Genomic DNA, 20,660 nt, shown 5'->3' with positions numbered 1-20,660 from the left:
CCATGTCATAATGTTTTTCAAATTATTTGCAATTTTAGAGTATATCGTGACATTTAGAGAAATTGTGATTTCAACAATTGCAAGGTATTGTGGCTTAGTTGGTCAAAGTGCATGTCTTGTAAACAGGAGATCCTGGGTCAAATCCCAGCAGTACCTTTGAAAGAAGAGGCTTTATAAAGTCATACTCTTGTTCAAATTATATTGAGTTTTACAGTATGTTGTGATTTCAACAACTGCAAGTTACTGTGGCTTAGTTGGTCAAATTACCTGTCTTTGACCAACTAAGTTTGGTCCTGGTCCACGACCAGGATTTGGTCCTGGTTCCAAATCCCAGCACTACCTCGGAAATAAGTGGCCTTATGATGTCATAGTGTTTCTCAAGTTATTTGCATTCAATTTTAGAGTATATCATGAGATTTAGAGAAAGTGTTAACCGTGAAGGTACTGTGGCTTAGTTGGTCAAATTAACTGTCTTTGACCAACTAAGTTTAGTCCTGGTTCCAAATCCCAGCACTACCTCGAAAGAAGTGGCCTTATGATGTCATAGTGATTCTCAAGTTATTTGCATTCAATTTTAGAGTATATCATGAGATTTAGAGAAAGTGTGAATTCAAAATCTGCAAGGTACTGTGGCTTAGTTGGTCAAAGTGCCTGTCTAGTAAACAGGAGTTCCTGGGTTCAGTACCTTTGAGAAAGAGGCTTTATGAAGTTATTCGAATCATTTCCATTCAGTTTAAGAGTATATCATGACATTTAGAGAAATTACGATTTCAACAACTGCAAGTTACTGTGGTTTAGTTGGTCAAAGTACCTGTCTTTGACCAACTTAAGTTTGGTCCTGGTCCACGACCAGGATTTGGTCCTGGTTCCAAATCCCAGCAGTACCTTTGAAATAAGTGGCCTTATGATGTCATAGTGTTTCTCAAATTATTTGCATTCAGCTTTAGAGTATATTGTGACACCTAGAGAAAGCGTGATTTCAACGATTGCCAGGTACTGTGGCTAGTTGGTCAAAGTGCCTGTCTAGTAAACAGGAGATCCTGGGTTCAAATCCCAGCAGTACCTTTGAAATAAGTGGCCTTATGATGTCATAATTGTTTTCAAATTATTTGCATTCAGTTTTAGACTATATCATAACATTTAGAGAACGTGTTAACCGTGAAGGTACTGTGGCTTAGTTGGTCAAATTACCTGTCTTTGACCAACTAAGTTTGGTCCTGGTTCCAAATCCCAGCACTACCTTGGAAAGAAGTGGCCTTATGATGTCATAGTGCTTCCCAAATTATTTGTATTCAGTTTTAGAGTATATCGTGACATTTAGAGAAAGTGTGAAGTGAACAACTGCAAGGTACTGTGGCTTAGTTGGTCAAAGTGCCTGTCTAGTAAACAGGAGATCCTGGGTTCAAATCCCAGCAGTACCTTAGAAATAAGCGGCTTTATGATCTCATACTTGTTTTCAAATTATTTGCATTCAGTTTTAGAGTATATCATAACATTTAGAGAAAGTGTTTAACCGTGAAGGTACTGTGGCTTAGTTGGTCAAATAACCTGTCTTTGACCAATTAAATTTGGTCCTGGGTCCAAATCCCAGCATATCTCGGAAAGAAGTGGCCTTATGATGTCATAGTGGTTTCTCAAATTATTTGCATTCAGATTTAGAGTATATCGTGACATTTAGAGAAAGTGTCAATTGAGGAAGTGCAAGGTACTGTGGCTTAGTTGGTCAAAGTGCCTGTCTAGTAAACAGGAGATCCTGGGTTCAAATCCCAGCAGTACCTTAGAAATAAGCGGCTTTATGATCTCATACTTGTTTTCAAATTATTTGCATTCAGTTTTAGAGTATATCATAACATTTAGAGAAAGTGTTAACCGTGAAGGTACTGTGGCTTAGTTGGTCAAATAACCTGTCTTTGACCAATTAAATTTGGTCCTGGGTCCAAATCCCAGCATATCTCGGAAAGAAGTGGCCTTATGATGTCATAGTGTTTCTCAAATTATTTGCATTCAGATTTAGAGTATATCGTGACATTTAGAGAAAGTGTCAATTGAGGAAGTGCAAGGTACTGTGGCTTAGTTGGTCAAAGTACCTGTCTTGTAAACAGGAGATCCTGGGTTCAAATCCCAGCAGTACCTTTGAAAGAAGAGGCGTTATAAAGTCTTACTCTTGTTCAAATTATATTGAGTTTTACAGTATATTGTGATCTTTATAGAAAGTGTGAATTCAAAAACTGCCAGTTGCTGTGGCTTAGTTGGTCAAAGTGCCTGTCTAGTAAACAGGAGATCCTGGGTTCAAATCCCGTTAGTACCTTTGAAAGAAGAGGCTTTATGATGTTATTTGAATCATTTCCATTCAGTTTCAGAGTATATCATGACACTTAGAGAAATTGCGATTTCAACAACTGCAAGTTACTGTGGCTTAGTTGGTCAAAGTACCGGTCTTTGACCAACTAAGTTTGGTCTGGTCCACGACCAGGATTTGGTCCTGGTTCCAAATCCCAGCACTACCTTGGAAAGAAGTGGCCTTATGATGCCATAGTGATTCTCAAATTATTTGCATTCAATTTTAGAGTATATCATGACATTTAGAGAAGTGTGAATTGAACAACTGCAAGGTACTGTGGCTTAGTTGGTTAAAGTGCCTGTCTTGTAAATAGGAGATCCTGGGTTCAAATCCCAGCAGTACCTTTGAAAGAAGAGGCTTTGTAAAGTCATACTCCTGTTCAAATTATATTGAGTTTTACAGTATATTGTGATCTTTATAGAAAGTGTGAATTCAAAAACTGCCAGGTGCTGTGGCTTAGTTGGTCAAAGTGCCTGTCTAGTAAACAGGAGATCCTGGGTTCAGTACCTTTGAGAAAAGAGGCTTTATAATGTTATTCGAATCATTTCCATTCAGTTTGAGAGTATATCATGACATTTAGAGAAATTACGATTTCAACAACTGCAAGTTACTGTGGTTTAGTTGGTCAAAGTACCTGTCTTTGACCAACTAAGTTTGGTCCTGGTCCACGACCAGGATTTGGTCCTGGTTCCAAATCCCAGCACTACCTCGGAAAGAAGTGGCCTTATGATGTCATAGTGTTTCTCAAATTATTTGCATTCAGTTTTAGAGTATATCATAACATTTAGAGAAAGTGTTAACCGTGAAGGTAATGTGGCTTAGTTGGTCAAAGTACCTGTCTTTGACCAACTAAGTTTGGTCCTGGTCCACGACCAGGATTTGGTCCTGGTTCCAAATCCCAGCACTACCTCGGAAAGAAGTGGTCTTATGATGTCATAGTGCTTCCCAAATTATTTGCAGTTTTAGAGTATATCGTGACATTTAGAGAAAGTGTGAATTGAACAACTGCAAGGTACTGTGGCTTAGTTGGTCAAAGTGCCTGTCTCGTAAACAGGAGATCCTGGGTTCAAATCCCAGCAGTACCTTTGAAATAAGTGGCCTTATGATGTCATAGTGTTTCTCAAATAATTTGCATTCAGCTTTAGAGTATATTGTGACACCTAGAGAAAGCGTGATTTCAACAACTGCAAGGTATTGTGGCTTAGTTGGTCAAAGTGCCTGTCTGTGACCAACTAAGTTTGGTCCTGGTTCCAAATCCCAGCACAACCTTGGAAAGAAGTGGCCTTATGATGTCATAGTGTTTCTCAAGTTATTTGCATTCAATTTTAGAGTATATCATGAGATTTAGAGAAAGTGTGAATTCAAAATCTGCAAGGTACTGTGGCTTAGTTGGTCAAAGTGCCTGTCTAGTAAACAGGAGATCCTGGGTTCAGTACCTTTGAGAAAAGAGGCTTTATGATGTTATTCGAATCATTTCCATTCAGTTTCAGAGTATATCATGACATTTAGAGAAATTACGATTTCAACAACTGCAAGTTACTGTGGTTTAGTTGGTCAAAGTACCTGTCTTTGACCAACTAAGTTTGGTCCTGGTCCACGACCAGGATTTGGTCCTGGTTCCAAATCCCAGCAGTACCTTTGAAATAAGTGGCCTTATGATGTCATAGTGTTTCTCAAATTATTTGCATTCAGCTTTAGAGTATATTGTGACACCTAGAGAAAGTGTGATTTCAACAATTGCCAGGTACTGTGGCTTAGTTTGTCAAAGTACCTGTCTAGTAAACAGGAGATCCTGGGTTCAAATCCCAGCAGTACCTTTGAAAGAAATGCCTTTATGATGTCATAATTGTTTTCAAATTATTTGCATTCAGTTTTAGAGTATATCATAACATTTAGAGAAAGTGTTAACCGTGAAGGTACTGTGGCTTAGTTGGTCAAATTACCTGTCTTTGACCAATTAAATTTGGTCCTGGGTCCAAATCCCAGCATATCTCGGAAAGAAGTGGCCTTATGATGTCATAGTGTTTCTCAAATTATTTGCATTCAGATTTAGAGTATATCGTGACATTTAGACAAAGTGTTAATTGAACAACTGCAAGGTACTGTGGCTTAGTTGGTCAAAGTGCCTGTCTTGTAAACAGGAGATCCTGGGTTCAAATCCCAGCAGTACCTTTGAAAGAAGTGCCTTTATGACATCATAATTGTTTTCAAATTATTTGCATTCAGTTTTAGAGTATATCATAACATTTAGAGAAAGTGTTAACCGTGAAGGTACTGTGGCTTAGTTGGTCAAATTACCTGTCTTTGACCAACTAAGTTTGGTCCTGGTTCCAAATCCCAGCACTACCTTGGAAAGAAGTGGCCTTATGATGTCTTAGTGCTTCCCAAATTATTTGCAGTTTTAGAGTATATCGTGACATTTAGAGAAAGTGTCAATTGAGCAAGTGCAAGGTACTGTGGCTTAGTTGGTCAAAGTACCTGTCTTGTAAACAGGAGATCCTGGGTTCAAATCCCAGCAGTACCTTTGAAAGAAGAGGCGTTATAAAGTCTTACTCTTGTTCAAATTATATTGAGTTTTACAGTATATTGTGATCTTTATAGAAAGTGTGAATTCAAAAACTGCCAGTTGCTGTGGCTTAGTTGGTCAAAGTGCCTGTCTAGTAAACAGGAGATCCTGGGTTCAAATCCCGTTAGTACCTTTGAAAGAAGAGGCTTTATGATGTTATTTGAATCATTTCCATTCAGTTTCAGAGTATATCATGACACTTAGAGAAATTGCGATTTCAACAACTGCAATTTACTGTGGCTTAGTTGGTCAAAGTACCTGTCTTTGACCAACTAAGTTTGGTCCTGATCCACGACCAGGATTTGGTCCTGGTTCCAAATCCCAGCACTACCTTGGAAAGAAGTGGCCTTATGATGTCATAGTGATTCTCAAATTATTTGCATTCAATTTTAGAGTATATCGTGACATTTAGAGAAAGTGTGAATTGAACAACTGCAAGGTACTGTGGCTTAGTTGGTCAAAGTGCCTGTCTAGTAAACAGGAGATCCTGTGTTCAAATCCCAGCAAAAACTTTGAAATAAGTGTCCATGTCATAATGTTTTTCAAATTATTTGCAATTTTAGAGTATATCGTGACATTTAGAGAAATTGTGATTTCAACAATTGCAAGGTATTGTGGCTTAGTTGGTCAAAGTGCATGTCTTGTAAACAGGAGATCCTGGGTTCAAATCCCAGCAGTACCTTTGAAAGAAGAGGCTTTATAAAGTCATACTCTTGTTCAAATTATATTGAGTTTTACAGTATGTTGTGATTTCAACAACTGCAAGTTACTGTGGCTTAGTTGGTCAAATTACCTGTCTTTGACCAACTAAGTTTGGTCCTGGTCCACGACCAGGATTTGGTCCTGGTTCCAAATCCCAGCACTACCTCGGAAATAAGTGGCCTTATGATGTCATAGTGTTTCTCAAGTTATTTGCATTCAATTTTAGAGTATATCATGAGATTTAGAGAAAGTGTTAACCGTGAAGGTACTGTGGCTTAGTTGGTCAAATTAACTGTCTTTGACCAACTAAGTTTAGTCCTGGTTCCAAATCCCAGCACTACCTCGGAAAGAAGTGGCCTTATGATGTCATAGTGTTTCTCAAGTTATTTGCATTCAATTTTAGAGTATATCATGAGATTTAGAGAAAGTGTGAATTCAAAATCTGCAAGGTACTGTGGCTTAGTTGGTCAAAGTGCCTGTCTAGTAAACAGGAGTTCCTGGGTTCAGTACCTTTGAGAAAAGAGGCTTTATGAAGTTATTCGAATCATTTCCATTCAGTTTAAGAGTATATCATGACATTTAGAGAAATTACGATTTCAACAACTGCAAGTTACTGTGGTTTAGTTGGTCAAAGTACCTGTCTTTGACCAACTTAAGTTTGGTCCTGGTCCACGACCAGGATTTGGTCCTGGTTCCAAATCCCAGCAGTACCTTTGAAATAAGTGGCCTTATGATGTCATAGTGTTTCTCAAATTATTTGCATTCAGCTTTAGAGTATATTGTGACACCTAGAGAAAGCGTGATTTCAACGATTGCCAGGTACTGTGGCTTAGTTGGTCAAAGTGCCTGTCTAGTAAACAGGAGATCCTGGGTTCAAATCCCAGCAGTACCTTTGAAATAAGTGGCCTTATGATGTCATAATTGTTTTCAAATTATTTGCATTCAGTTTTAGACTATATCATAACATTTAGAGAACGTGTTAACCGTGAAGGTACTGTGGCTTAGTTGGTCAAATTACCTGTCTTTGACCAACTAAGTTTGGTCCTGGTTCCAAATCCCAGCACTACCTTGGAAAGAAGTGGCCTTATGATGTCATAGTGCTTCCCAAATTATTTGTATTCAGTTTTAGAGTATATCGTGACATTTAGAGAAAGTGTGAAGTGAACAACTGCAAGGTACTGTGGCTTAGTTGGTCAAAGTGCCTGTCTAGTAAACAGGAGATCCTGGGTTCAAATCCCAGCAGTACCTTAGAAATAAGCGGCTTTATGATCTCATACTTGTTTTCAAATTATTTGCATTCAGTTTTAGAGTATATCATAACATTTAGAGAAAGTGTTAACCGTGAAGGTACTGTGGCTTAGTTGGTCAAATAACCTGTCTTTGACCAATTAAATTTGGTCCTGGGTCCAAATCCCAGCATATCTCGGAAAGAAGTGGCCTTATGATGTCATAGTGTTTCTCAAATTATTTGCATTCAGATTTAGAGTATATCGTGACATTTAGAGAAAGTGTCAATTGAGGAAGTGCAAGGTACTGTGGCTTAGTTGGTCAAAGTGCCTGTCTAGTAAACAGGAGATCCTGGGTTCAAATCCCAGCAGTACCTTAGAAATAAGCGGCTTTATGATCTCATACTTGTTTTCAAATTATTTGCATTCAGTTTTAGAGTATATCATAACATTTAGAGAAAGTGTTAACCGTGAAGGTACTGTGGCTTAGTTGGTCAAATAACCTGTCTTTGACCAATTAAATTTGGTCCTGGGTCCAAATCCCAGCATATCTCGGAAAGAAGTGGCCTTATGATGTCATAGTGTTTCTCAAATTATTTGCATTCAGATTTAGAGTATATCGTGACATTTAGAGAAAGTGTCAATTGAGGAAGTGCAAGGTACTGTGGCTTAGTTGGTCAAAGTACCTGTCTTGTAAACAGGAGATCCTGGGTTCAAATCCCAGCAGTACCTTTGAAAGAAGAGGCGTTATAAAGTCTTACTCTTGTTCAAATTATATTGAGTTTTACAGTATATTGTGATCTTTATAGAAAGTGTGAATTCAAAAACTGCCAGTTGCTGTGGCTTAGTTGGTCAAAGTGCCTGTCTAGTAAACAGGAGATCCTGGGTTCAAATCCCGTTAGTACCTTTGAAAGAAGAGGCTTTATGATGTTATTTGAATCATTTCCATTCAGTTTCAGAGTATATCATGACACTTAGAGAAATTGCGATTTCAACAACTGCAAGTTACTGTGGCTTAGTTGGTCAAAGTACCTGTCTTTGACCAACTAAGTTTGGTCCTGGTCCACGACCAGGATTTGGTCCTGGTTCCAAATCCCAGCACTACCTTGGAAAGAAGTGGCCTTATGATGCCATAGTGATTCTCAAATTATTTGCATTCAATTTTAGAGTATATCATGACATTTAGAGAAAGTGTGAATTGAACAACTGCAAGGTACTGTGGCTTAGTTGGTTAAAGTGCCTGTCTTGTAAATAGGAGATCCTGGGTTCAAATCCCAGCAGTACCTTTGAAAGAAGAGGCTTTGTAAAGTCATACTCCTGTTCAAATTATATTGAGTTTTACAGTATATTGTGATCTTTATAGAAAGTGTGAATTCAAAAACTGCCAGGTGCTGTGGCTTAGTTGGTCAAAGTGCCTGTCTAGTAAACAGGAGATCCTGGGTTCAGTACCTTTGAGAAAAGAGGCTTTATAATGTTATTCGAATCATTTCCATTCAGTTTGAGAGTATATCATGACATTTAGAGAAATTACGATTTCAACAACTGCAAGTTACTGTGGTTTAGTTGGTCAAAGTACCTGTCTTTGACCAACTAAGTTTGGTCCTGGTCCACGACCAGGATTTGGTCCTGGTTCCAAATCCCAGCACTACCTCGGAAAGAAGTGGCCTTATGATGTCATAGTGTTTCTCAAATTATTTGCATTCAGTTTTAGAGTATATCATAACATTTAGAGAAAGTGTTAACCGTGAAGGTAATGTGGCTTAGTTGGTCAAAGTACCTGTCTTTGACCAACTAAGTTTGGTCCTGGTCCACGACCAGGATTTGGTCCTGGTTCCAAATCCCAGCACTACCTCGGAAAGAAGTGGTCTTATGATGTCATAGTGCTTCCCAAATTATTTGCAGTTTTAGAGTATATCGTGACATTTAGAGAAAGTGTGAATTGAACAACTGCAAGGTACTGTGGCTTAGTTGGTCAAAGTGCCTGTCTCGTAAACAGGAGATCCTGGGTTCAAATCCCAGCAGTACCTTTGAAATAAGTGGCCTTATGATGTCATAGTGTTTCTCAAATAATTTGCATTCAGCTTTAGAGTATATTGTGACACATAGAGAAAGCGTGATTTCAACAACTGCAAGGTATTGTGGCTTAGTTGGTCAAAGTGCCTGTCTGTGACCAACTAAGTTTGGTCCTGGTTCCAAATCCCAGCACAACCTTGGAAAGAAGTGGCCTTATGATGTCATAGTGTTTCTCAAGTTATTTGCATTCAATTTTAGAGTATATCATGAGATTTAGAGAAAGTGTGAATTCAAAATCTGCAAGGTACTGTGGCTTAGTTGGTCAAAGTGCCTGTCTAGTAAACAGGAGATCCTGGGTTCAGCACCTTTGAGAAAAGAGGCTTTATGATGTTATTCGAATCATTTCCATTCAGTTTCAGAGTATATCATGACATTTAGAGAAATTACGATTTCAACAACTGCAAGTTACTGTGGTTTAGTTGGTCAAAGTACCTGTCTTTGACCAACTAAGTTTGGTCCTGGTCCACGACCAGGATTTGGTCCTGGTTCCAAATCCCAGCAGTACCTTTGAAATAAGTGGCCTTATGATGTCATAGTGTTTCTCAAATTATTTGCATTCAGCTTTAGAGTATATTGTGACACCTAGAGAAAGTGTGATTTCAACAATTGCCAGGTACTGTGGCTTAGTTTGTCAAAGTACCTGTCTAGTAAACAGGAGATCCTGGGTTCAAATCCCAGCAGTACCTTTGAAAGAAATGCCTTTATGATGTCATAATTGTTTTCAAATTATTTGCATTCAGTTTTAGAGTATATCATAACATTTAGAGAAAGTGTTAACCGTGAAGGTACTGTGGCTTAGTTGGTCAAATTACCTGTCTTTGACCAATTAAATTTGGTCCTGGGTCCAAATCCCAGCATATCTCGGAAAGAAGTGGCCTTATGATGTCATAGTGTTTCTCAAATTATTTGCATTCAGATTTAGAGTATATCGTGACATTTAGACAAAGTGTTAATTGAACAACTGCAAGGTACTGTGGCTTAGTTGGTCAAAGTGCCTGTCTTGTAAACAGGAGATCCTGGGTTCAAATCCCAGCAGTACCTTTGAAAGAAGTGCCTTTATGACATCATAATTGTTTTCAAATTATTTGCATTCAGTTTTAGAGTATATCATAACATTTAGAGAAAGTGTTAACCGTGAAGGTACTGTGGCTTAGTTGGTCAAATTACCTGTCTTTGACCAACTAAGTTTGGTCCTGGTTCCAAATCCCAGCACTACCTTGGAAAGAAGTGGCCTTATGATGTCTTAGTGCTTCCCAAATTATTTGCAGTTTTAGAGTATATCGTGACATTTAGAGAAAGTGTCAATTGAGCAAGTGCAAGGTACTGTGGCTTAGTTGGTCAAAGTACCTGTCTTGTAAACAGGAGATCCTGGGTTCAAATCCCAGCAGTACCTTTGAAAGAAGAGGCGTTATAAAGTCTTACTCTTGTTCAAATTATATTGAGTTTTACAGTATATTGTGATCTTTATAGAAAGTGTGAATTCAAAAACTGCCAGTTGCTGTGGCTTAGTTGGTCAAAGTGCCTGTCTAGTAAACAGGAGATCCTGGGTTCAAATCCCGTTAGTACCTTTGAAAGAAGAGGCTTTATGATGTTATTTGAATCATTTCCATTCAGTTTCAGAGTATATCATGACACTTAGAGAAATTGCGATTTCAACAACTGCAATTTACTGTGGCTTAGTTGGTCAAAGTACCTGTCTTTGACCAACTAAGTTTGGTCCTGATCCACGACCAGGATTTGGTCCTGGTTCCAAATCCCAGCACTACCTTGGAAAGAAGTGGCCTTATGATGTCATAGTGATTCTCAAATTATTTGCATTCAATTTTAGAGTATATCGTGACATTTAGAGAAAGTGTGAATTGAACAACTGCAAGGTACTGTGGCTTAGTTGGTCAAAGTGCCTGTCTAGTAAACAGGAGATCCTGTGTTCAAATCCCAGCAAAAACTTTGAAATAAGTGTCCATGTCATAATGTTTTTCAAATTATTTGCAATTTTAGAGTATATCGTGACATTTAGAGAAATTGTGATTTCAACAATTGCAAGGTATTGTGGCTTAGTTGGTCAAAGTGCATGTCTTGTAAACAGGAGATCCTGGGTTCAAATCCCAGCAGTACCTTTGAAAGAAGAGGCTTTATAAAGTCATACTCTTGTTCAAATTATATTGAGTTTTACAGTATGTTGTGATTTCAACAACTGCAAGTTACTGTGGCTTAGTTGGTCAAATTACCTGTCTTTGACCAACTAAGTTTGGTCCTGGTCCACGACCAGGATTTGGTCCTGGTTCCAAATCCCAGCACTACCTCGGAAATAAGTGGCCTTATGATGTCATAGTGTTTCTCAAGTTATTTGCATTCAATTTTAGAGTATATCATGAGATTTAGAGAAAGTGTTAACCGTGAAGGTACTGTGGCTTAGTTGGTCAAATTAACTGTCTTTGACCAACTAAGTTTAGTCCTGGTTCCAAATCCCAGCACTACCTCGGAAAGAAGTGGCCTTATGATGTCATAGTGTTTCTCAAGTTATTTGCATTCAATTTTAGAGTATATCATGAGATTTAGAGAAAGTGTGAATTCAAAATCTGCAAGGTACTGTGGCTTAGTTGGTCAAAGTGCCTGTCTAGTAAACAGGAGTTCCTGGGTTCAGTACCTTTGAGAAAAGAGGCTTTATGAAGTTATTCGAATCATTTCCATTCAGTTTAAGAGTATATCATGACATTTAGAGAAATTACGATTTCAACAACTGCAAGTTACTGTGGTTTAGTTGGTCAAAGTACCTGTCTTTGACCAACTTAAGTTTGGTCCTGGTCCACGACCAGGATTTGGTCCTGGTTCCAAATCCCAGCAGTACCTTTGAAATAAGTGGCCTTATGATGTCATAGTGTTTCTCAAATTATTTGCATTCAGCTTTAGAGTATATTGTGACACCTAGAGAAAGCGTGATTTCAACGATTGCCAGGTACTGTGGCTTAGTTGGTCAAAGTGCCTGTCTAGTAAACAGGAGATCCTGGGTTCAAATCCCAGCAGTACCTTTGAAATAAGTGGCCTTATGATGTCATAATTGTTTTCAAATTATTTGCATTCAGTTTTAGACTATATCATAACATTTAGAGAACGTGTTAACCGTGAAGGTACTGTGGCTTAGTTGGTCAAATTACCTGTCTTTGACCAACTAAGTTTGGTCCTGGTTCCAAATCCCAGCACTACCTTGGAAAGAAGTGGCCTTATGATGTCATAGTGCTTCCCAAATTATTTGTATTCAGTTTTAGAGTATATCGTGACATTTAGAGAAAGTGTGAAGTGAACAACTGCAAGGTACTGTGGCTTAGTTGGTCAAAGTGCCTGTCTAGTAAACAGGAGATCCTGGGTTCAAATCCCAGCAGTACCTTAGAAATAAGCGGCTTTATGATCTCATACTTGTTTTCAAATTATTTGCATTCAGTTTTAGAGTATATCATAACATTTAGAGAAAGTGTTAACCGTGAAGGTACTGTGGCTTAGTTGGTCAAATAACCTGTCTTTGACCAATTAAATTTGGTCCTGGGTCCAAATCCCAGCATATCTCGGAAAGAAGTGGCCTTATGATGTCATAGTGTTTCTCAAATTATTTGCATTCAGATTTAGAGTATATCGTGACATTTAGAGAAAGTGTCAATTGAGGAAGTGCAAGGTACTGTGGCTTAGTTGGTCAAAGTGCCTGTCTAGTAAACAGGAGATCCTGGGTTCAAATCCCAGCAGTACCTTAGAAATAAGCAGCTTTATGATCTCATACTTGTTTTCAAATTATTTGCATTCAGTTTTAGAGTATATCATAACATTTAGAGAAAGTGTTAACCGTGAAGGTACTGTGGCTTAGTTGGTCAAATAACCTGTCTTTGACCAATTAAATTTGGTCCTGGGTCCAAATCCCAGCATATCTCGGAAAGAAGTGGCCTTATGATGTCATAGTGTTTCTCAAATTATTTGCATTCAGATTTAGAGTATATCGTGACATTTAGAGAAAGTGTCAATTGAGGAAGTGCAAGGTACTGTGGCTTAGTTGGTCAAAGTACCTGTCTTGTAAACAGGAGATCCTGGGTTCAAATCCCAGCAGTACCTTTGAAAGAAGAGGCGTTATAAAGTCTTACTCTTGTTCAAATTATATTGAGTTTTACAGTATATTGTGATCTTTATAGAAAGTGTGAATTCAAAAACTGCCAGTTGCTGTGGCTTAGTTGGTCAAAGTGCCTGTCTAGTAAACAGGAGATCCTGGGTTCAAATCCCGTTAGTACCTTTGAAAGAAGAGGCTTTATGATGTTATTTGAATCATTTCCATTCAGTTTCAGAGTATATCATGACACTTAGAGAAATTGCGATTTCAACAACTGCAAGTTACTGTGGCTTAGTTGGTCAAAGTACCTGTCTTTGACCAACTAAGTTTGGTCCTGGTCCACGACCAGGATTTGGTCCTGGTTCCAAATCCCAGCACTACCTTGGAAAGAAGTGGCCTTATGATGCCATAGTGATTCTCAAATTATTTGCATTCAATTTTAGAGTATATCATGACATTTAGAGAAAGTGTGAATTGAACAACTGCAAGGTACTGTGGCTTAGTTGGTTAAAGTGCCTGTCTTGTAAATAGGAGATCCTGGGTTCAAATCCCAGCAGTACCTTTGAAAGAAGTGCCTTTATGACATCATAATTGTTTTCAAATTATTTGCATTCAGTTTTAGAGTATATCATAACATTTAGAGAAAGTGTTAACCGTGAAGGTACTGTGGCTTAGTTGGTCAAAGTGCCTGTCTAGTGAACAGGAGATCCTGTATTCAAATCCCAGCAAAAACTTTGAAATAAGTGTCCATGTCATAATGTTTTTCAAATTATTTGAAAAACATTCAAATAATTTGATTTGGTCCTGGTTCCAAATCCCAGCAGTACCTTTGAAATAAGTGGCCTTATGATGTCATAGTGTTTCTCAAATTATTTGCATTCAGCTTTAGAGTATATTGTGACACCTAGAGAAAGCGTGATTTCAACGATTGCCAGGTACTGTGGCTTAGTTGGTCAAAGTGCCTGTCTAGTAAACAGGAGATCCTGGGTTCAAATCCCAGCAGTACCTTTGAAATAAGTGGCCTTATGATGTCATAATTGTTTTCAAATTATTTGCATTCAGTTTTAGACTATATCATAACATTTAGAGAACGTGTTAACCGTGAAGGTACTGTGGCTTAGTTGGTCAAATTACCTGTCTTTGACCAACTAAGTTTGGTCCTGGTTCCAAATCCCAGCACTACCTTGGAAAGAAGTGGCCTTATGATGTCATAGTGCTTCCCAAATTATTTGTATTCAGTTTTAGAGTATATCGTGACATTTAGAGAAAGTGTGAAGTGAACAACTGCAAGGTACTGTGGCTTAGTTGGTCAAAGTGCCTGTCTAGTAAACAGGAGATCCTGGGTTCAAATCCCAGCAGTACCTTAGAAATAAGCGGCTTTATGATCTCATACTTGTTTTCAAATTATTTGCATTCAGTTTTAGAGTATATCATAACATTTAGAGAAAGTGTTAACCGTGAAGGTACTGTGGCTTAGTTGGTCAAATAACCTGTCTTTGACCAATTAAATTTGGTCCTGGGTCCAAATCCCAGCATATCTCGGAAAGAAGTGGCCTTATGATGTCATAGTGTTTCTCAAATTATTTGCATTCAGATTTAGAGTATATCGTGACATTTAGAGAAAGTGTCAATTGAGGAAGTGCAAGGTACTGTGGCTTAGTTGGTCAAAGTGCCTGTCTAGTAAACAGGAGATCCTGGGTTCAAATCCCAGCAGTACCTTAGAAATAAGCAGCTTTATGATCTCATACTTGTTTTCAAATTATTTGCATTCAGTTTTAGAGTATATCATAACATTTAGAGAAAGTGTTAACCGTGAAGGTACTGTGGCTTAGTTGGTCAAATAACCTGTCTTTGACCAATTAAATTTGGTCCTGGGTCCAAATCCCAGCATATCTCGGAAAGAAGTGGCCTTATGATGTCATAGTGTTTCTCAAATTATTTGCATTCAGATTTAGAGTATATCGTGACATTTAGAGAAAGTGTCAATTGAGGAAGTGCAAGGTACTGTGGCTTAGTTGGTCAAAGTACCTGTCTTGTAAACAGGAGATCCTGGGTTCAAATCCCAGCAGTACCTTTGAAAGAAGAGGCGTTATAAAGTCTTACTCTTGTTCAAATTATATTGAGTTTTACAGTATATTGTGATCTTTATAGAAAGTGTGAATTCAAAAACTGCCAGTTGCTGTGGCTTAGTTGGTCAAAGTGCCTGTCTAGTAAACAGGAGATCCTGGGTTCAAATCCCGTTAGTACCTTTGAAAGAAGAGGCTTTATGATGTTATTTGAATCATTTCCATTCAGTTTCAGAGTATATCATGACACTTAGAGAAATTGCGATTTCAACAACTGCAAGTTACTGTGGCTTAGTTGGTCAAAGTACCTGTCTTTGACCAACTAAGTTTGGTCCTGGTCCACGACCAGGATTTGGTCCTGGTTCCAAATCCCAGCACTACCTTGGAAAGAAGTGGCCTTATGATGCCATAGTGATTCTCAAATTATTTGCATTCAATTTTAGAGTATATCATGACATTTAGAGAAAGTGTGAATTGAACAACTGCAAGGTACTGTGGCTTAGTTGGTTAAAGTGCCTGTCTTGTAAATAGGAGATCCTGGGTTCAAATCCCAGCAGTACCTTTGAAAGAAGAGGCTTTGTAAAGTCATACTCCTGTTCAAATTATATTGAGTTTTACAGTATATTGTGATCTTTATAGAAAGTGTGAATTCAAAAACTGCCAGGTGCTGTGGCTTAGTTGGTCAAAGTGCCTGTCTAGTAAACAGGAGATCCTGGGTTCAGTACCTTTGAGAAAAGAGGCTTTATAATGTTATTCGAATCATTTCCATTCAGTTTGAGAGTATATCATGACATTTAGAGAAATTACGATTTCAACAACTGCAAGTTACTGTGGTTTAGTTGGTCAAAGTACCTGTCTTTGACCAACTAAGTTTGGTCCTGGTCCACGACCAGGATTTGGTCCTGGTTCCAAATCCCAGCACTACCTCGGAAAGAAGTGGCCTTATGATGTCATAGTGTTTCTCAAATTATTTGCATTCAGTTTTAGAGTATATCATAACATTTAGAGAAAGTGTTAACCGTGAAGGTAATGTGGCTTAGTTGGTCAAAGTACCTGTCTTTGACCAACTAAGTTTGGTCCTGGTCCACGACCAGGATTTGGTCCTGGTTCCAAATCCCAGCACTACCTCGGAAAGAAGTGGTCTTATGATGTCATAGTGCTTCCCAAATTATTTGCAGTTTTAGAGTATATCGTGACATTTAGAGAAAGTGTGAATTGAACAACTGCAAGGTACTGTGGCTTAGTTGGTCAAAGTGCCTGTCTCGTAAACAGGAGATCCTGGGTTCAAATCCCAGCAGTACCTTTGAAATAAGTGGCCTTATGATGTCATAGTGTTTCTCAAATAATTTGCATTCAGCTTTAGAGTATATTGTGACACCTAGAGAAAGCGTGATTTCAACAACTGCAAGGTATTGTGGCTTAGTTGGTCAAAGTGCCTGTCTGTGACCAACTAAGTTTGGTCCTGGTTCCAAATCCCAGCACAACCTTGGAAAGAAGTGGCCTTATGATGTCATAGTGTTTCTCAAGTTATTTGCATTCAATTTTAGAGTATATCATGAGATTTAGAGAAAGTGTGAATTCAAAATCTGCAAGGTACTGTGGCTTAGTTGGTCAAAGTGCCTGTCTAGTAAACAGGAGATCCTGGGTTCAGTACCTTTGAGAAAAGAGGCTTTATGATGTTATTCGAATCATTTCCATTCAGTTTCAGAGTATATCATGACATTTAGAGAAATTACGATTTCAACAACTGCAAGTTACTGTGGTTTAGTTGGTCAAAGTACCTGTCTTTGACCAACTAAGTTTGGTCCTGGTCCACGACCAGGATTTGGTCCTGGTTCCAAATCCCAGCAGTACCTTTGAAATAAGTGGCCTTATGATGTCATAGTGTTTCTCAAATTATTTGCATTCAGCTTTAGAGTATATTGTGACACCTAGAGAAAGTGTGATTTCAACAATTGCCAGGTACTGTGGCTTAGTTTGTCAAAGTACCTGTCTAGTAAACAGGAGATCCTGGGTTCAAATCCCAGCAGTACCTTTGAAAGAAATGCCTTTATGATGTCATAATTGTTTTCAAATTATTTGCATTCAGTTTTAGAGTATATCATAACATTTAGAGAAAGTGTTAACCGTGAAGGTACTGTGGCTTAGTTGGTCAAATTACCTGTCTTTGACCAATTAAATTTGGTCCTGGGTCCAAATCCCAGCATATCTCGGAAAGAAGTGGCCTTATGATGTCATAGTGTTTCTCAAATTATTTGCATTCAGATTTAGAGTATATCGTGACATTTAGAGAAAGTGTCAATTGAGGAAGTGCAAGGTACTGTGGCTTAGTTGGTCAAAGTGCCTGTCTTGTAAACAGGAGATCCTGGGTTCAAATCCCAGCAGTACCTTTGAAAGAAGTGCCTTTATGACATCATAATTGTTTTCAAATTATTTGCATTCAGTTTTAGAGTATATCATAACATTTAGAGAAAGTGTTAACCGTGAAGGTACTGTGGCTTAGTTGGTCAAAGTGCCTGTCTAGTGAACAGGAGATCCTGTATTCAAATCCCAGCAAAAACTTTGAAATAAGTGTCCATGTCATAATGTTTTTCAAATTATTTGAAAAACATTCAAATAATTTGATTTGGTCCTGGTTCCAAATCCCAGCAGTACCTTTGAAATAAGTGGCCTTATGATGTCATAGTGTTTCTCAAATTATTTGCATTCAGCTTTAGAGTATATTGTGACACCTAGAGAAAGCGTGATTTCAACGATTGCCAGGTACTGTGGCTTAGTTGGTCAAAGTGCCTGTCTAGTAAACAGGAGATCCTGGGTTCAAATCCCAGCAGTACCTTTGAAATAAGTGGCCTTATGATGTCATAATTGTTTTCAAATTATTTGCATTCAGTTTTAGACTATATCATAACATTTAGAGAACGTGTTAACCGTGAAGGTACTGTGGCTTAGTTGGTCAAATTACCTGTCTTTGACCAACTAAGTTTGGTCCTGGTTCCAAATCCCAGCACTACCTTGGAAAGAAGTGGCCTTATGATGTCATAGTGCTTCCCAAATTATTTGTATTCAGTTTTAGAGTATATCGTGACATTTAGAGAAAGTGTGAAGTGAACAACTGCAAGGTACTGTGGCTTAGTTGGTCAAAGTGCCTGTCTAGTAAACAGGAGATCCTGGGTTCAAATCCCAGCAGTACCTTAGAAATAAGCGGCTTTATGATCTCATACTTGTTTTCAAATTATTTGCATTCAGTTTTAGAGTATATCATAACATTTAGAGAAAGTGTTAACCGTGAAGGTACTGTGGCTTAGTTGGTCAAAGTGCCTGTCTAGTGAACAGGAGATCCTGGGTTCAAATCCCAGCAGTACCTTTGAAAGAAATGCCTTTATGATGTCATAATTGTTTTCAAATTATTTGCATTCAGTTTTAGAGTATATCATAACATTTAGAGAAAGTGTTAACCGTGAAGGTACTGTGGCTTAGTTGGTCAAATTACCTGTCTTTGACCAATTAAATTTGGTCCTGGGTCCAAATCCCAGCATATCTCGGAAAGAAGTGGCCTTATGATGTCATAGTGTTTCTCAAATTATTTGCATTCAGATTTAGAGTATATCGTGACATTTAGAGAAAGTGTCAATTGAGGAAGTGCAAGGTACTGTGGCTTAGTTGGTCAAAGTACCTGTCTTGTAAACAGGAGATCCTGGGTTCAAATCCCAGCAGTACCTTTGAAAGAAGAGGCGTTATAAAGTCTTACTCTTGTTCAAATTATATTGAGTTTTACAGTATATTGTGATCTTTATAGAAAGTGTGAATTCAAAAACTGCCAGTTGCTGTGGCTTAGTTGGTCAAAGTGCCTGTCTAGTAAACAGGAGATCCTGGGTTCAAATCCCATTAGTACCTTTGAAAGAAGAGGCTTTATGATGTTATTTGAATCATTTCCATTCAGTTTCAGAGTATATCATGACACTTAGAGAAATTGCGATTTCAACAACTGCAAGTTACTGTGGCTTAGTTGGTCAAAGTACCTGTCTTTGACCAACTAAGTTTGGTCCTGGTCCACGACCAGGATTTGGTCCTGGTTCCAAATCCCAGCACTACCTTGGAAAGAAGTGGCCTTATGATGCCATAGTGATTCTCAAATTATTTGCATTCAATTTTAGAGTATATCATGACATTTAGAGAAAGTGTGAATTGAACAACTGCAAGGTACTGTGGCTTAGTTGGTTAAAGTGCCTGTCTTGTAAATAGGAGATCCTGGGTTCAAATCCCAGCAGTACCTTTGAAAGAAGAGGCTTTGTAAAGTCATACTCCTGTTCAAATTATATTGAGTTTTACAGTATATTGTGATCTTTATAGAAAGTGTGAATTCAAAAACTGCCAGGTGCTGTGGCTTAGTTGGTCAAAGTGCCTGTCTAGTAAACAGGAGATCCTGGGTTCAGTACCTTTGAGAAAAGAGGCTTTATAATGTTATTCGAATCATTTCCATTCAGTTTGAGAGTATATCATGACATTTAGAGAAATTACGATTTCAACAACTGCAAGTTACTGTGGTTTAGTTGGTCAAAGTACCTGTCTTTGACCAACTAAGTTTGGTCCTGGTCCACGACCAGGATTTGGTCCTGGTTCCAAATCCCAGCACTACCTCGGAAAGAAGTGGCCTTATGATGTCATAGTGTTTCTCAAATTATTTGCATTCAGTTTTAGAGTATATCATAACATTTAGAGAAAGTGTTAACCGTGAAGGTAATGTGGCTTAGTTGGTCAAAGTACCTGTCTTTGACCAACTAAGTTTGGTCCTGGTCCACGACCAGGATTTGGTCCTGGTTCCAAATCCCAGCACTACCTCGGAAAGAAGTGGTCTTATGATGTCATAGTGCTTCCCAAATTATTTGCAGTTTTAGAGTATATCGTGACATTTAGAGAAAGTGTGAATTGAACAACTGCAAGGTACTGTGGCTTAGTTGGTCAAAGTGCCTGTCTCGTAAACAGGAGATCCTGGGTTCAAATCCCAGCAGTACCTTTGAAATAAGTGGCCTTATGATGTCATAGTGTTTCTCAAATAATTTGCATTCAGCTTTAGAGTATATTGTGACACCTAGAGAAAGCGTGATTTCAACAACTGCAAGGTATTGTGGCTTAGTTGGTCAAAGTGCCTGTCTGTGACCAACTAAGTTTGGTCCTGGTTCCAAATCCCAGCACTACCTTGGAAAGAAGTGGCCTTATGATGTCATAGTGTTTCTCAAGTTATTTGCATTCAATTTTAGAGTATATCATGAGATTTAGAGAAAGTGTGAATTCAAAATCTGCAAGGTACTGTGGCTTAGTTGGTCAAAGTGCCTGTCTAGTAAACAGGAGATCCTGGGTTCAGTACCTTTGAGAAAAGAGGCTTTATGATGTTATTCGAATCATTTCCATTCAGTTTCAGAGTATATCATGACATTTAGAGAAATTACGATTTCAACAACTGCAAGTTACTGTGGTTTAGTTGGTCAAAGTACCTGTCTTTGACCAACTAAGTTTGGTCCTGGTCCACGACCAGGATTTGGTCCTGGTTCCAAATCCCAGCAGTACCTTTGAAATAAGTGGCCTTATGATGTCATAGTGT

At 38.3% G+C, this 20,660-nt stretch overlaps 40 non-coding genes across 40 annotated transcripts; all 40 read left to right on the top strand.

The window, feature by feature from the left end:
• Window positions 1-992: 992 nt before the first annotated feature.
• On the top strand, window positions 993-1,065 carry trnat-agu (transfer RNA threonine (anticodon AGU)). The gene has a single exon. It is a non-coding gene; the product is annotated as a tRNA-Thr (tRNA).
• A 282-nt stretch (window positions 1,066-1,347) lies between these two features.
• On the top strand, window positions 1,348-1,421 carry trnat-agu (transfer RNA threonine (anticodon AGU)). Its single transcript has one exon. It is a non-coding gene; the product is annotated as a tRNA-Thr (tRNA).
• A 283-nt stretch (window positions 1,422-1,704) lies between these two features.
• On the top strand, window positions 1,705-1,778 carry trnat-agu (transfer RNA threonine (anticodon AGU)). Its single transcript has one exon. It is a non-coding gene; the product is annotated as a tRNA-Thr (tRNA).
• A 281-nt stretch (window positions 1,779-2,059) lies between these two features.
• trnat-ugu (transfer RNA threonine (anticodon UGU)) lies at window positions 2,060-2,133 on the top strand. The gene has a single exon. It is a non-coding gene; the product is annotated as a tRNA-Thr (tRNA).
• Window positions 2,134-2,611: 478 nt separating this feature from the next.
• Window positions 2,612-2,685, top strand: trnat-ugu (transfer RNA threonine (anticodon UGU)). The gene has a single exon. It is a non-coding gene; the product is annotated as a tRNA-Thr (tRNA).
• Window positions 2,686-3,352: 667 nt separating this feature from the next.
• trnat-cgu (transfer RNA threonine (anticodon CGU)) lies at window positions 3,353-3,426 on the top strand. Its single transcript has one exon. It is a non-coding gene; the product is annotated as a tRNA-Thr (tRNA).
• A 658-nt stretch (window positions 3,427-4,084) lies between these two features.
• Window positions 4,085-4,158, top strand: trnat-agu (transfer RNA threonine (anticodon AGU)). The gene has a single exon. It is a non-coding gene; the product is annotated as a tRNA-Thr (tRNA).
• Window positions 4,159-4,439: 281 nt separating this feature from the next.
• On the top strand, window positions 4,440-4,513 carry trnat-ugu (transfer RNA threonine (anticodon UGU)). The gene has a single exon. It is a non-coding gene; the product is annotated as a tRNA-Thr (tRNA).
• A 278-nt stretch (window positions 4,514-4,791) lies between these two features.
• trnat-ugu (transfer RNA threonine (anticodon UGU)) lies at window positions 4,792-4,865 on the top strand. Its single transcript has one exon. It is a non-coding gene; the product is annotated as a tRNA-Thr (tRNA).
• A 650-nt stretch (window positions 4,866-5,515) lies between these two features.
• Window positions 5,516-5,589, top strand: trnat-ugu (transfer RNA threonine (anticodon UGU)). Its single transcript has one exon. It is a non-coding gene; the product is annotated as a tRNA-Thr (tRNA).
• An 838-nt stretch (window positions 5,590-6,427) lies between these two features.
• trnat-agu (transfer RNA threonine (anticodon AGU)) lies at window positions 6,428-6,501 on the top strand. Its single transcript has one exon. It is a non-coding gene; the product is annotated as a tRNA-Thr (tRNA).
• A 282-nt stretch (window positions 6,502-6,783) lies between these two features.
• trnat-agu (transfer RNA threonine (anticodon AGU)) lies at window positions 6,784-6,857 on the top strand. Its single transcript has one exon. It is a non-coding gene; the product is annotated as a tRNA-Thr (tRNA).
• Window positions 6,858-7,138: 281 nt separating this feature from the next.
• On the top strand, window positions 7,139-7,212 carry trnat-agu (transfer RNA threonine (anticodon AGU)). Its single transcript has one exon. It is a non-coding gene; the product is annotated as a tRNA-Thr (tRNA).
• Window positions 7,213-7,493: 281 nt separating this feature from the next.
• On the top strand, window positions 7,494-7,567 carry trnat-ugu (transfer RNA threonine (anticodon UGU)). Its single transcript has one exon. It is a non-coding gene; the product is annotated as a tRNA-Thr (tRNA).
• Window positions 7,568-8,047: 480 nt separating this feature from the next.
• Window positions 8,048-8,121, top strand: trnat-ugu (transfer RNA threonine (anticodon UGU)). Its single transcript has one exon. It is a non-coding gene; the product is annotated as a tRNA-Thr (tRNA).
• A 667-nt stretch (window positions 8,122-8,788) lies between these two features.
• On the top strand, window positions 8,789-8,862 carry trnat-cgu (transfer RNA threonine (anticodon CGU)). Its single transcript has one exon. It is a non-coding gene; the product is annotated as a tRNA-Thr (tRNA).
• Window positions 8,863-9,520: 658 nt separating this feature from the next.
• On the top strand, window positions 9,521-9,594 carry trnat-agu (transfer RNA threonine (anticodon AGU)). Its single transcript has one exon. It is a non-coding gene; the product is annotated as a tRNA-Thr (tRNA).
• Window positions 9,595-9,875: 281 nt separating this feature from the next.
• On the top strand, window positions 9,876-9,949 carry trnat-ugu (transfer RNA threonine (anticodon UGU)). The gene has a single exon. It is a non-coding gene; the product is annotated as a tRNA-Thr (tRNA).
• A 278-nt stretch (window positions 9,950-10,227) lies between these two features.
• On the top strand, window positions 10,228-10,301 carry trnat-ugu (transfer RNA threonine (anticodon UGU)). Its single transcript has one exon. It is a non-coding gene; the product is annotated as a tRNA-Thr (tRNA).
• Window positions 10,302-10,951: 650 nt separating this feature from the next.
• On the top strand, window positions 10,952-11,025 carry trnat-ugu (transfer RNA threonine (anticodon UGU)). The gene has a single exon. It is a non-coding gene; the product is annotated as a tRNA-Thr (tRNA).
• Window positions 11,026-11,863: 838 nt separating this feature from the next.
• On the top strand, window positions 11,864-11,937 carry trnat-agu (transfer RNA threonine (anticodon AGU)). The gene has a single exon. It is a non-coding gene; the product is annotated as a tRNA-Thr (tRNA).
• A 282-nt stretch (window positions 11,938-12,219) lies between these two features.
• Window positions 12,220-12,293, top strand: trnat-agu (transfer RNA threonine (anticodon AGU)). Its single transcript has one exon. It is a non-coding gene; the product is annotated as a tRNA-Thr (tRNA).
• Window positions 12,294-12,574: 281 nt separating this feature from the next.
• Window positions 12,575-12,648, top strand: trnat-agu (transfer RNA threonine (anticodon AGU)). Its single transcript has one exon. It is a non-coding gene; the product is annotated as a tRNA-Thr (tRNA).
• Window positions 12,649-12,929: 281 nt separating this feature from the next.
• On the top strand, window positions 12,930-13,003 carry trnat-ugu (transfer RNA threonine (anticodon UGU)). The gene has a single exon. It is a non-coding gene; the product is annotated as a tRNA-Thr (tRNA).
• A 480-nt stretch (window positions 13,004-13,483) lies between these two features.
• Window positions 13,484-13,557, top strand: trnat-ugu (transfer RNA threonine (anticodon UGU)). The gene has a single exon. It is a non-coding gene; the product is annotated as a tRNA-Thr (tRNA).
• A 372-nt stretch (window positions 13,558-13,929) lies between these two features.
• trnat-agu (transfer RNA threonine (anticodon AGU)) lies at window positions 13,930-14,003 on the top strand. The gene has a single exon. It is a non-coding gene; the product is annotated as a tRNA-Thr (tRNA).
• A 282-nt stretch (window positions 14,004-14,285) lies between these two features.
• trnat-agu (transfer RNA threonine (anticodon AGU)) lies at window positions 14,286-14,359 on the top strand. Its single transcript has one exon. It is a non-coding gene; the product is annotated as a tRNA-Thr (tRNA).
• Window positions 14,360-14,640: 281 nt separating this feature from the next.
• On the top strand, window positions 14,641-14,714 carry trnat-agu (transfer RNA threonine (anticodon AGU)). The gene has a single exon. It is a non-coding gene; the product is annotated as a tRNA-Thr (tRNA).
• A 281-nt stretch (window positions 14,715-14,995) lies between these two features.
• trnat-ugu (transfer RNA threonine (anticodon UGU)) lies at window positions 14,996-15,069 on the top strand. Its single transcript has one exon. It is a non-coding gene; the product is annotated as a tRNA-Thr (tRNA).
• A 480-nt stretch (window positions 15,070-15,549) lies between these two features.
• Window positions 15,550-15,623, top strand: trnat-ugu (transfer RNA threonine (anticodon UGU)). Its single transcript has one exon. It is a non-coding gene; the product is annotated as a tRNA-Thr (tRNA).
• Window positions 15,624-16,290: 667 nt separating this feature from the next.
• On the top strand, window positions 16,291-16,364 carry trnat-cgu (transfer RNA threonine (anticodon CGU)). Its single transcript has one exon. It is a non-coding gene; the product is annotated as a tRNA-Thr (tRNA).
• A 658-nt stretch (window positions 16,365-17,022) lies between these two features.
• Window positions 17,023-17,096, top strand: trnat-agu (transfer RNA threonine (anticodon AGU)). Its single transcript has one exon. It is a non-coding gene; the product is annotated as a tRNA-Thr (tRNA).
• Window positions 17,097-17,377: 281 nt separating this feature from the next.
• On the top strand, window positions 17,378-17,451 carry trnat-ugu (transfer RNA threonine (anticodon UGU)). The gene has a single exon. It is a non-coding gene; the product is annotated as a tRNA-Thr (tRNA).
• A 372-nt stretch (window positions 17,452-17,823) lies between these two features.
• On the top strand, window positions 17,824-17,897 carry trnat-agu (transfer RNA threonine (anticodon AGU)). Its single transcript has one exon. It is a non-coding gene; the product is annotated as a tRNA-Thr (tRNA).
• A 282-nt stretch (window positions 17,898-18,179) lies between these two features.
• Window positions 18,180-18,253, top strand: trnat-agu (transfer RNA threonine (anticodon AGU)). Its single transcript has one exon. It is a non-coding gene; the product is annotated as a tRNA-Thr (tRNA).
• A 98-nt stretch (window positions 18,254-18,351) lies between these two features.
• trnat-agu (transfer RNA threonine (anticodon AGU)) lies at window positions 18,352-18,425 on the top strand. Its single transcript has one exon. It is a non-coding gene; the product is annotated as a tRNA-Thr (tRNA).
• Window positions 18,426-18,706: 281 nt separating this feature from the next.
• On the top strand, window positions 18,707-18,780 carry trnat-ugu (transfer RNA threonine (anticodon UGU)). The gene has a single exon. It is a non-coding gene; the product is annotated as a tRNA-Thr (tRNA).
• Window positions 18,781-18,881: 101 nt separating this feature from the next.
• trnat-agu (transfer RNA threonine (anticodon AGU)) lies at window positions 18,882-18,955 on the top strand. Its single transcript has one exon. It is a non-coding gene; the product is annotated as a tRNA-Thr (tRNA).
• A 305-nt stretch (window positions 18,956-19,260) lies between these two features.
• trnat-ugu (transfer RNA threonine (anticodon UGU)) lies at window positions 19,261-19,334 on the top strand. The gene has a single exon. It is a non-coding gene; the product is annotated as a tRNA-Thr (tRNA).
• A 667-nt stretch (window positions 19,335-20,001) lies between these two features.
• Window positions 20,002-20,075, top strand: trnat-cgu (transfer RNA threonine (anticodon CGU)). Its single transcript has one exon. It is a non-coding gene; the product is annotated as a tRNA-Thr (tRNA).
• The last annotated feature ends 585 nt before the right edge of the window (window positions 20,076-20,660 follow it).

Source organism: Poecilia mexicana, unplaced genomic scaffold, assembly GCF_051168715.1.
Source record: "Poecilia mexicana isolate PSO_F unplaced genomic scaffold, ASM5116871v1 scaffold_16, whole genome shotgun sequence".
Lineage (NCBI taxonomy): Eukaryota > Metazoa > Chordata > Actinopteri > Cyprinodontiformes > Poeciliidae > Poecilia > Poecilia mexicana.
Note: the sequence above shows the minus strand (reverse complement) of the source record. Positions and strands in the feature narration are given on the sequence as shown.